The sequence below is a fragment of the Nannospalax galili genome, unplaced genomic scaffold (assembly GCF_000622305.1).
Source record: "Nannospalax galili isolate Female #2095 unplaced genomic scaffold, S.galili_v1.0 scaffold558, whole genome shotgun sequence".
Lineage (NCBI taxonomy): Eukaryota > Metazoa > Chordata > Mammalia > Rodentia > Spalacidae > Nannospalax > Nannospalax galili.
Window position 1 is genome coordinate 40631 of NW_008340850.1, and position 12143 is coordinate 52773.

General features: G+C 43.7%; 2 pseudogenes; one reads left to right on the forward strand and one right to left on the reverse strand.

Annotated features, from left to right (window-relative positions):
- The first annotated feature begins 386 nt into the window (after nt 1-386).
- LOC103736354 lies at nt 387-2545 on the forward strand (annotated as a pseudogene).
- A 305-nt stretch (nt 2546-2850) lies between these two features.
- LOC103736345 lies at nt 2851-3918 on the reverse strand (annotated as a pseudogene).
- Nucleotides 3919-12143: the final 8225 nt, after the last annotated feature.

Sequence of the window (12143 nt, forward strand, 5' to 3'; positions counted from 1 at the left end):
ACTTCAAAGATAAACACTAAATCTTGAAAATGTCTAGAGAAATACAGCACATTATAAATGTGGACTATAATATGAATGATGCAGAATGTCCTAAAACCAACGTGAACAAATGTGAACAAGCTATAAAACAGCATTGGAGACCCGCAGACAGACACTGCCGGGTGATAGCGGAAGAGCTGGCTCACTGGAACGAGTTTGGGGTGGCCCTGGTAGCCTGAGAACTCTGAGGGGGATGGGCAGTGTCACCTACCTGGAGTCAGGGGTCAGCTGGATCTTGGGGATCCCACTGCTCCAAGTGCTGGGAAGGAAGGGGGCTGGAGAGAGCTCCAATTTCACCGCCCCTGGTGTTGGTACAGGGTGGGGGGGTGTTGTTGGGTGGGGGACTTATGGGAGTGAGAGCTCCTTTTCCCTGGAGTGCAGTTGTGGGACTCCGCGGTGCCCTCTCAAGCCCCGTGCTCACCTGCTGCCACGTGCAGGACTACTTCGACCCTGTGGAGTCACTGCACGCTGAGGAAGGTGTGTGTGCTGCGGAAGCTGCACAACAAATACCAAACTTTACCGGAAATCGATGATAGCTATGAAAAACACAAGAAAGGTAATTCAAACCAGAAGAAACGCCTACAGCAGCATCTCCAGAGAGCGTTTACCAGTAGCCAAGAACTGGGAGATGAAAAAACTCAGATTATCACACAAGTGCTCGGATTGGTGGAAATCGAACAAGATAAATGGACACATTCCGTGTTTCCAAGATTCTGCTGAAAGTAAACAAGCCTAGGACAAAGCAAAGATGGATTCTAGTCAACCAGAAGCATCCAGAAGACCTCACAGAGAATCTGTGAAAGCCTTGATTGACGTCACATGACAAATGGAATTGAAGACTATGCTCACCCGCCACCTAAAGAAGCCCCCACCCCCCCTTAGTAGAAGAATTATTGACAGCTGATTACCGCGACCTTCTTAGAGGGAGGGACTCTAGATAGGCTGATTAAATCCCAGTGGATGAACTTGCACTGAGGGACATCTGGGGACACTAACTTTACATGATAGGCCTTAACACAAACAACAGAATGTATGAACTCCGGTGGGGGTGAAGCTATGGAAGGGGGAACAGGGTATAAAGATGATTTTTTTTTGTATGAAATACACAACAATTCAATAAAAAAAATTAAAAATAAATAATACCAAAAATATAATAATAAAATTAAATTTATCCTGAAAAGGACAATGCATTGTAATTGTCAAGAAAATTTACAGAAACAAAAAAGTCCCAGGGCTGGAAAGAGATGGTTCAGCAGTTAAGAGCACTGGCTGCTCTTGCAGAGGACTCAGGTTCGATTCCCAGCACCCACATAGCAGCTAACAACTGTCCTAACTCCAGTTCCACGGGCTCTGATGCCCTTTTCTGACCTCCGCAGGCATTGCATGACTCAGGTGCACTTACATACATGCAGGCAATACACTCATACACATAAAATAAAAGTTTTTAAAAGAAGCCCAAATCAGCTAAGAAAAAGAAACACTTTAAGGCCAAGCAGGAAAGGGAAGCCTCATCCATTGGGTTTGTAATAGATCCCAATGAACCTACATACTGTTTGTCTTAGTTTGTTTCTCCATTGCTGTGACAAAATACTCTGACCAATACCAACTTGGGGAGGAAAGGGTTTATTCGTCTTACATATCCCGGGTCACAGTTCATCAGGGAGCCCAAGGTAGGAACTCAGGGCAGGAACCTGGAGGCAGGAGCTGGAGAACAGGCCATGGAGGAATGCTGCTTAGTGGCTTACTCCCCTGGCCCCTGCTCAGCCTGCTTTCTTGTGCAACACAAGGCCCACCTGCCCAGGGGTGGCACCACCCACAGTGGGCTGGGCCCTCCCACATCACTCATCAAGAAGATGCCCTTCAGACATGGCCACAGGCCAGTCCAATAGAGGCAATTCCCCAAGTGAGGCTCCCTCCACCCAGTTGTGTCAAGTTGACACTAAAGCTATCCAGCACACTGTTTATGTAACGAAGTGTCTTAGGAAATGATAGGATGTGGCAATGAACAGCATCCCACTGAATGGTCTCACTTTTCATGTGTTTTACTTAGCTATAAACCAAAGGGGAAATGGTACTGCCTAAAGTGCGGGGGAGATAATGAGAAGACGGTGGGATAAAGTACTGAGAAAACAGAGAAGATGGAGGTAGTAAAGGCCATCCTTATTTTAAAAGGAATATTTATCATTTATATATATATATACATATATATGTGCACTTTTATTAAACTGGTCTCAAGTCAGGGTACAGGCAAGTCCTGACTGCTTCATACCTTAACCCACTCCCAGAGAGACCAAAGGGCTTCACACATTTCAACTTGGGGAGAAAAAAAGATGGGGTGGGGGCAAGATGGCTGACCATTCAAAATTAAAAACAAAACAAAAAAACTATTAAAGTGGAAGGTTTTTTTAAATTGCAGTACATAATTTATACAAAAATGATGCTGTCACCTCCCCTGCATGGACTCATTATGTGGACTGGGTCATCCTTCTTTCGGGAGTAGGGTTGACTTTTGGGAGGACAAGGGACTCCTGTAACCAGGGATACCTGGAATGACTATTAAAAAAATACTATCAAAATCTAGCCACAGTGTAAAACTTGGGGATGCTTGCTCCAACCAGCTGCTGTGGCTTTCACCTTTTGGGTTTTTAAATCCTGAGTCAAAAACGCCAAAACTAAAAAAAAAAATTTAATCAAAAAGAATAAAGCTATGCCAGTGTTGTCTCATTTTTTGTTTGTTTGTTTTCCCCCTGTGCAAGTTAGGATTTGTCAAGGAACAATTCACTCAGTAACAACTCACTCAGTAAGAGTCACCTAGAAGCATTTGCGGTGGACAATGGAGGGGCCAGACTCGTCCTACTTCTGCTTGCTGATCCACATCTGCTGGAAGGTGGACAGCAATCCACATGGAGACTTGTGCTCAGGAAGAGCAATGGTCTTGATCTTCATGTGCTGGGAGCCAGTGCAGTGATCTCCTGTCTGCGATGCCCAGGTACATGGTGGTGCCATGCACTGTGTTGGCATAGAGGTCCTTACGGATGTTGACGTCACACTTCATGATGGAACTGAGGTGGTTTCATGGATACCACTAGATTTCAGGCCAGGAAGGAAGGCTGGAAGAGAACTTCAGGGCAGAGGAAGTGTTCGTTGCCAGTGGTGATGACCTGGCCACCAGGCAGCTCATAGCTCTTCTCCAAGGAGGAGGAAGATGCAGTGGTGGCCATCTCTTGCTCGAAGTCCAGGGCGATGTAGCACAGCTTCTTGATGTCATGCACGATTTCCCATTCGGCTGTGGTGGTGAAGCGGTAGCCACGCTTGGTCAGTATCTTCATGAGGTAGTCTGTCAGGTCCAGGCCAGCCAGGTCCATACACAGGATGGCAATGGGGACAGTGCAGCCCTCACAGATGGGCACAGTGTGGGTGACCCCGTTGCTGGAGTCCATCATGACACCAGTGGTATGGCCAAAGGCTACAGGGGCAGCACAGCCTGGATGGCTATATACATGACTGGGGTGCTGAAGGTCTTAAACATGATCTGGGTCATCTTTTCACAGTTGACCTTGGTGTTCAGAGGGACCACGGTGAGTAGCATGGGGTGCTCCTTGGGGGCCACACACAGTTCACTGTAGAAGGTGTGCCAGATCGCCATGTCATGCTGTGCTCAAGGGGGTACAGGATGCTTCAGGGTCAGGATGCTTCTCTTGCTTTGGCCTTGTTGTCCACATAGGAGTCCTTCTGGGCCATGCCCACCATCATGCCCTGGTGCTGTGTGTGGCCCATGATGGAGGGGACGATGGCCTGGGAAGCATTGTTGCCCTCGAAGCCAGCTTTGCACTTACTGGAACCATTGTGGACAACCAGTGCCGTGACATTGTCATTCATGGCAAACTAGGTGGTAGGTGTGCACCTGTGGAGGAACAGATGCAAGAGACCTGTGCCCGAGGGGTGAATGTAGACTTAATAGGGATATATGTCTTTTATACAATTCATTTAGTTTCAGGAAATATTTCAGGGTAAATGTATAAGATTATGCAATAATGTATTATCATTAGTGTTAGTGGCATATTAAAGCTTGTACTTTGAGACCTTAATTTTCTGCACTAATTCCAAATATTTTAAACCAGATAGTCTTGCAATCACCTGATAAAGGCACAGGGAGCAGGGAGAGTGATATGAATGTTACAACAGCCTCGCAAACCATGGCTATTTTCTGTCCACTTCAATTACAAGTTTAAGTGCCTACATTTAAAAAATCTCAGAGAAAGGAGAGGTGGCTCAGTGGTGAAGAGCACTAACTGTTCTTGCAGAGGACCTGGGTTCAATTCCTAGCACCCACACAACAGCTAACAGCCATCTGTAACACCAGTTCTAGGGTATCTGATGCCCTCTTCTGACCTCTGTGGGCATCGCACATCACAGGTACACCTACCTACATACGGGCCAGACACTCATACACATAAAATAAAAATAACAAAATATTTTTTTAAAACTCAGAGACGTCTCAAATAAATAACTTAATGATGTATCTTGGAAAAACAAGAACAAGGTAAACTCAAAAACAACAAATGTAAAAAACAAATAGAGTAGGGTAGTAATTAATGAAGTATAAATGAAGTAAAAAAAGAATAAAGACTCAATGAAACAAAGGGTTGGTTCTTTGAAAAGATAAAGAAGAATGACAAACCCTTAACCAAAAAAATGACACAAATTAATAAAATTAGAGATGAAAAGGTAGCCATTACAAGAGATACCTATGAAATTCAGGTATCATAACGATACTGAAATGGTAGAACTAACTCCATTTTATTCTAGTGACTTTTGCCTTATCCTGTGCTTTTGCCCAGTCATCCCACTGCAGCAAGCCAGGCAGAACATCTCATGCAGGCAGTTTCAGGGAAGTACATTGTTTCTACAGTATTGAGTACAAAACTTGTAAGGAGCCAGGTAGCACATCCAGGTAGCACGTCCTCCTACCCAGCCTAGTCAAAACTTTTCGTTAACTGAAAACCTCTTTATTAACTGACCTGCTCCTGGTCTGGTGTCACTATGGTGATCTGATATAACTAAGGTTATTGGCTTTGCCTTCAGCATGATATAATTGTGGTTTTAAGCTTTAGAAACCCTGTCCTGCTTCTTTTGGGTTGAGAGTTCTTTTGGATATTAGCTCCCTCTCTGACCACCACGTAATAAAAGACTCCTAATTCAACCATCACTATGCAGTACTCCTCTGTGCTTCTCACACTATTGCAATATATCATAAAAACCTAGATTCCACTAAATTGGAAAATAAAAGGAATAGGATGAATTTATAGATGAAAATAATCTAATCTACCAAAATTAAACCAAGATGAAATGCATAATTTAAACAACCAGAAATAGTAATTAAAAAAAAACACTCCCAACTAAAAACCTGAAGTTCAGTTGATTCACTGAAAAATTCTACCAGACCTTTAGTTTGGCCTAGAACTCACCATGAAGACTACACTGGTCTTAAACTCACAGAGATCCATCTCCCTCTGCCTCCTAAGTGCTAAGAACAGAGGTGTGCACCACCATACTTGGCTTTACCTGTCCTCTTGATCAGAGAGGCCCCAGAAGTTGGCCTCTACCCACTCTTCATTCTTCAAAGACGAGGGCCAATACAGAAGGAAATAACCCTCATTGATTCCAAGGAAAGACACTGTCAGGAATACCCTGACCCACGCAGCAGATTGTACAAACTGGTAGAAGAAAACTAATGGAGCCAAAAGCCTCCTCCAAAATCCCTAAAAATAACCCACATGGAGTCTCAAACGATCATACCAAAAAGGTTCCGTTGTGGCCACCTACATGGTCACAAAAATACAGCAGAAAAAGATAACCAAAAAATAACTATACGACAAGATAAAATTCTATCACCCTCCTTCCAGGATTCTGATCCTGAGCTGGTTCAGCTGTGGGAGCTGATGTTTTTTAAAGGATTTATTTTAATTTTGTGTGTACATGTGTGGCCTGTGGAGGCCAGAAGAGGGTCAGGATCTCTCGGAGCTGGGGGGTTGCAGGAGATTGTGGGCCACCCCATGTGGGTTCTCGGAACTAAACTCAGGTGTTCTGCAAGAGAACTGAGTGCTCTTAACCACTGAACCATCTCCCTAGCCCGGAACCAATACTCTTAAAGGTCCTAAAAATCCAGCTGTTTAAGGGACCAGCTTTAGCTAATTTAAACATATCACTTGGTCCTTAATCCTCTCAATTCTGTGGGGTTCTACTCAGTCACAGAAAACAGAATCACATACCAGAATGTTCCCTTATACATTCAAGCACCTACTATAAAACCTCACCGAATATTGCCCAGTGGAGTGACACACACTTTAATCCCAGCAATGAGAAGATAGGGGTAGGCAGACCTCTGTGAGTTTAAGGCAAGCTTGGGCTACACATTGAGAATGTATTTAAAAAAAAACCAAAAAAACAAAAACAAAACAAAACTTGAACAAAACAGAAAACACCAAACCAACAAAACAAAAATAAGTTGCTAAACTTTACATTTTAAATCTTGCCTTACTGCCAGTTCCCAATGCTAGTCCAAAGATGGAAATAATTAATTTTACCTGGCAGGACAAGAGCTTTGGGGTGTGCAGTAATGACACTGACAGTACATTCTACCTGGGGCCCATCTGAGTAATTCCAAATTGGCAAAAAGCTAAACTGATTGCCTGCAATAACGCTTCAATAGCGTGGCCCTTCAAGGCTATTTCTTACTCCTGCCTTGTTGTGGACCCCCACCCATACTCTCTCTCCTCTCTCATTCTCTCTCTCTCTTTCCTTCTGTAGCATTCAAAAAGCTAAGTCCTAGAAATCCACATAAGTTCACACAAAGCCTGAAAGACTACTACAAGTACTCTAGGAGAAAACAAAGGTAAATTATATTTTTCCCACAAATGTGGACTTTTTTCCCTGATCAATTCCTACCCATTTTTTCATATTCCCCCCACTCCATAAACTTTTTTCAGGTTGGAAATGTCCCATCTTTCCAGTTGCTAATGGTATGTACACGAACTGAAATGAGTTTAAAAATTTTTCACCTTAAATTTTTTTTGTCTTTTTTGTGACAGGGTCTCCTTGTATCCCCAGCTGTCCTGGAACTCACTATGTAGACCAGGCTTTAATCCCAGCACTCAGAAGGTAGAGGTAGGTGGATCTCTGGGAGTTCAAGGCCAGTCTGATCTATTTAGTGAGTTCCAGGCCAGCTGAGGCTAAAAGGAGACCCAATCTCAAAAAGATTTAAAAAAATGTTTTAAGATTAAAAAAAGGGGGTGAGGACAATGCTAACTTGGCATATACATGTATCGGACACTAGCACCATCAACCTACAAAGCGAAACCCCACCCACCTCATAGTCCATGAAGTTGGCAATGTTGACCTTGAGGCGCACTTGTTTGTATCCCATGTGCCCAAAGTATATTTTCCTTAGTTCTTGCAAGGCCTCATTGGGGTAGTTCTCCCTTCATAGTCCTAGGAGATCTCCCAGGGAGGACTGACTTCTGCCCTGCTTCATCAAAATCAGCATCTAACTCAGTGAACATCAATGAAATGCTAAGGGATGGAACCTGGGGCTGGAGAAGAAAATCTCTGTGTCCCGAAGGGGTCCGACAATGACATAAAGCTAAACCCCAGAGCTGCTCTCCTGCTCTCCTGGAGGTCTCCTTGTCCCACCTCGCACTGACCTCAGGGAGGAGTGCCCAAGATAGTCCAAGAGATGAAGCTGTTAGGATGCTGGATGAGCCCAAGAAGTTCTCAAACGAAACAAGGAATAGGTTGCAGTGTGCTGAGGAATGACCACCCTGTTGAGTTTAAAGCAGAATCCCAATTTTCTGCATTTACCATGACAAAAGGAAAGGACCGAAGTTTATTTTCAAAATAATGTCAGGTGAATATCATTCTCTGCCTTACTAACATGGGAAGCTGCAGAAATAAAGAGGAGTAGGGGTAACTTGCTTAGAAGGACTTAGGGACTGCATTGGCTCTCCAGTGAGAGAACAAATATGAAATACTTTTTCCTCAGAAGGGCCATCCATTGCTTTAAGAAAAAGTGACAAAATTCTGTGTTCTAGGGCTGGGAGTATAGGCCAGTAGTAGAGCCCTTGGCTGGCCTACACATTTCTGGACTCCCTCCCTCCTAAGCACCCCCCAAAATACTCTGTGTGCAACTGACATTCAGATTCAAGTCTATACAGTTGATAATGATGTGGATTCCCTTAGAGAAGGGAATGTGATGTGTGAGAATACTGTAGAGCATTTTCAAATCAGGTAATTATTGTCCTCCTAGAAGAGGGGCTGGAGACATAGTCTAGTGCCTTCGAGACTCTGCTTCTCATAAATATGAAAGGCTTGGAGGAAAACCAAGTCCCTGAAAGAGAAAAGAGAGCCTGGTGAGTGGCCGGAGAAATGGCTCAGCAGTTACGAGCCTTTGATGATCTTAAGCCCTTTCTTGTCTTCCAGGTAAAGTTCCCAGCACCCATATGACAGCTAACAACTGCCTGTGACTCCAGTTCCAGGGGATCCCACAGCCTCTTCTGGCCTCTTGCAGGCTCCAGGCACACAAGTGGTGGACATACATACATGCAAGCAAACACTCCTGCACATAAAATAAAATGAATAAATCTTTAAAGAACAGAGACTAGTGACATTAGGGACCTCAGCTTCTCCCAAGTACCAATATCAAACAAGAGTCCACCTCTCTGTATGAACTTCACACCACAAGTGCAGTTGGGGAAGATATGGAGCTATAGGTTGAGCTGCCCAGATACAGCCTGGGCCTGGGCCTGAGTCACAGAGGACATGATGGGGTCATTTCCAGCTACTGGAGGGCCTGCTACTTGTCTCCTGTATAGAAACAAACCAGGAGAGCAAGCTTGGCAGAGGAGATAGTTTTAGTCATGCCCAGGCTCAGGAAAATGGGAAAGAGACTCTCTGACAGTCAAAAGAACATTTCCTGTTTTTGAAAGTAGAAATAGTTTTTATGGGGAAGTCGATTCAAGTGCTTGAAGAAGTCTTTTATTCTTCCATATCTTCACTTAAGGTTTTGTAGGGTGGAGACCTGCTCTATTGCTTTGAAATTCTCTATAGACACTCTATAGACACCTTGTGGCAGGTGAAAAATGATGTGTAAAGGGAGAAGTGTCATTGAATGTCTCTTCCTGGAATTTAGAGCACCACGTGAGGAGGGCGGGCTGCTACAGAAGATTAGGCAAAGGAAGAAAGGAGGGTTTGGCAGGGCCTTGTTTACAGGTTTACAGTGCATGTCAAATCCCAGCAAAGGAAAAGGGTCCTTCCTGTGAAGGCCTGACTTCTTTAAAAAGTCACTCATTTCCCCCCATAATTTTTTAGTTTGTTTTACTACATCACCTAGAGTAAGCACAGCAGAGGTCTGTCTGAGATTATAGACACTGAATTGACCCCAGGTGGGCCAGACTGGGTAAGCAGGTTCCAGGACTTCCAACAGATCCTAAGCCTGTCTCTGGACTTGTGATCCTGAACTGACACTGGAGACCAAATCAAGACTCCACGGCACAAGAGGGACTCCCTTACAGACCCTGACCACCCCATCCCTCTTACAACTCCCTTTAGCTTGCAGCAGTTAGAGATTTACTATGCCCTTATCCCAATATATTCCTTTTCAGGATCTGGAAGGAAGGGAGACAATTAACCCCCATCCATAAAGCAAGTCTTGTTTTGCAAACAAGCTTATCCAAAACCCACAAAAAACCCAACCCTAAATTTTCCCACAAGCCCTCCCAAGACAAGAACCTTATCAGGGAAAAATTCAAGTCCTCTGTCCTCTACCCAACCCCCATGACTGTTTACCTACACAAAAGTACTTAAACTCCACTGCTGTTTGGCCTGTGTGGCTACTACAGACTCCTGCTGGTCAGTAGTCACCCCTCATTGACTAACACGAGTCAATATATATCCTATGAGGTTGGCTTCATTTCCTTTCCTACCTGAAACTATTTTAATTTCTGATGCTTATATTTACAGGGAAGGAGTTAAAACTCCCACTATCCTAACAACCTCCAGTGTCCAGGATGGAGGATGTGGAACCAAGATGACCACGCTCACCTTCTAGCCTCGCTTATTTTTTAAATTATTTATTTATTTATTTGTTTATTTATTTAATTTATTTATTTTTATTTTAAGTGTATGAGTGTTTTGCCTATGTGTAAGTACACCATTTGTCAGCAATGTCCTTAGAGGCCAGAAGAGGGCATCGGGTCCTCTGGACCTGGAGTTACAGATGGTTGTTCGCCACCAAATGGGTGGTGGGAACTAAACCCAGGTCCTCTGAAAAAGCAGCACAGCATTCTGGAATCCTCTGAGAGACAACATACTTCTCTCCTGTCCCTAGGATGGCAAGCTATAGAGGAATTACACTCCTAAGCACCAACCATTGGTCTTGGGTCTCTCTGATAAAGCTCCTCACCCCATCCACCTCCTACGTTCGAGGATTCCAGAGAGAAGCACTGGTGGGGTACAGAGCAGCCCTCACGACTCAAGGCAATTCCTAACCTCTCATCTTCCTGTGGCCCTGCCACATTAGCAGACAGAGTGACATCGCCCCTTTCCCAGGAGAACAAATAGTCTCAGAAGGTGAGATTGGCCCCTCTGAGGTCCTGAACTATATCTCATTGATCTATTTTTATTTTATTTTTTCCTATGACTTTTTTTTTCAGCAGAAGCATTTCATTACAGCTTTAACATACTCAATAACAATTTCCAGAGCAAAGATACATCTCTTTCAAAAGTGGCTATAAAATTGTTAGGTTCACAGTTGAATTTTTTAAAATATTTTGCTCCTTACAGAAAGACTCATTGCTTTTGCTAATAACACTTAGATGTTGGTGCATGTGTCTCTAATCTGCATGTATCTGACTATTACTAGTCATGGTTGGTTGCACTCAGATCCTTGGTGGCTGTGTGTGGATATAAAGTCATCAGGCAGGTTTCAGTGGAAATGTTTATCACCTCTACTACTTAACATGATATATATTTTTATGCTTTCTCCTCAAATGTAATTCATTTTTTAAATTTGCTGATTTTTTTTGTGTATATCACACAGAACATCCCAAACAATCTTATTCACCCACTTCCAAGATGGCACCTCCCATAGCCCCCCCCCCAATAGAGCCCTTTTACTCTGTTATCCCTGCTACACCCGCTGTGGTGTTGGCACCTCCAGCCGTCCCCCAGTACTTTTCCATCCAGTGAATCTAGTCAACCTATCTAGAGGTCTTTGTTTTAGGAAGGTCAGCTGTTCCTCATCTAGCAGCAATTAGTAGTCAATATTCCTTTAGATAAGATTGGGGTCTGCTGTTTGTTATCTCAGTTTTATGCTGGGTTACTATCTGGGAGTCTCTTGGGCCACCCTGGCCAACAACTCAAAAGAAGGTATCTCCTATCTGGCATTGTTTCCTGTTATGTAGCCTTTAGCTAAACATATGGACTCTTAAAAAGTTATATTGACTCCTTTAATTTTTGGTTTATACTTTCCTTTTTGGGTGTTTAAGGCCATACAGTTGGCCCAGATAAACAAATTTATTTTTACTCTTAAGGCCGTTTGAGGATCTGTTCCACAGGGGTCACATAGGCTTGGGAGGAGCCCCTGGCTCCTTTCTTTTACCAGTTCAGTCTATGTGAAGATAAGTCAAAGGTCCTACTCGACCATGGCTGGCTTCACTTGGAAGCATGGAGGAAATGTTTCCTCTGTGTTGACCCTCCTCTTTGTAGACTTGACACTGGTTAAAGTCCATTTTGTGAGGTCTCCATGACCTCCTCTATCAACAAGACAGGTGGCTCACCACAGTTACAGGACATTTTGAGAGATGCTTATAGTCCCCTGGAACTAGTCGACCTAGGAGGGCAAGTAGCAAAAACTGTCCTTTATGTCCCTCTGACCACATTAGTATAGGCCTCAAATATGTCTGTTAAACATCCAAGAAGGTTAGTTCCACCAGTTTGGTACTTTTGATTACCATGTGCCATGTAGATAAAGCTTGGGAAAAGACCAATTGTTCTCAGATAAACCTTGCCTAGACATATATTTCTTGATCTGGTATGTATAATTTGTC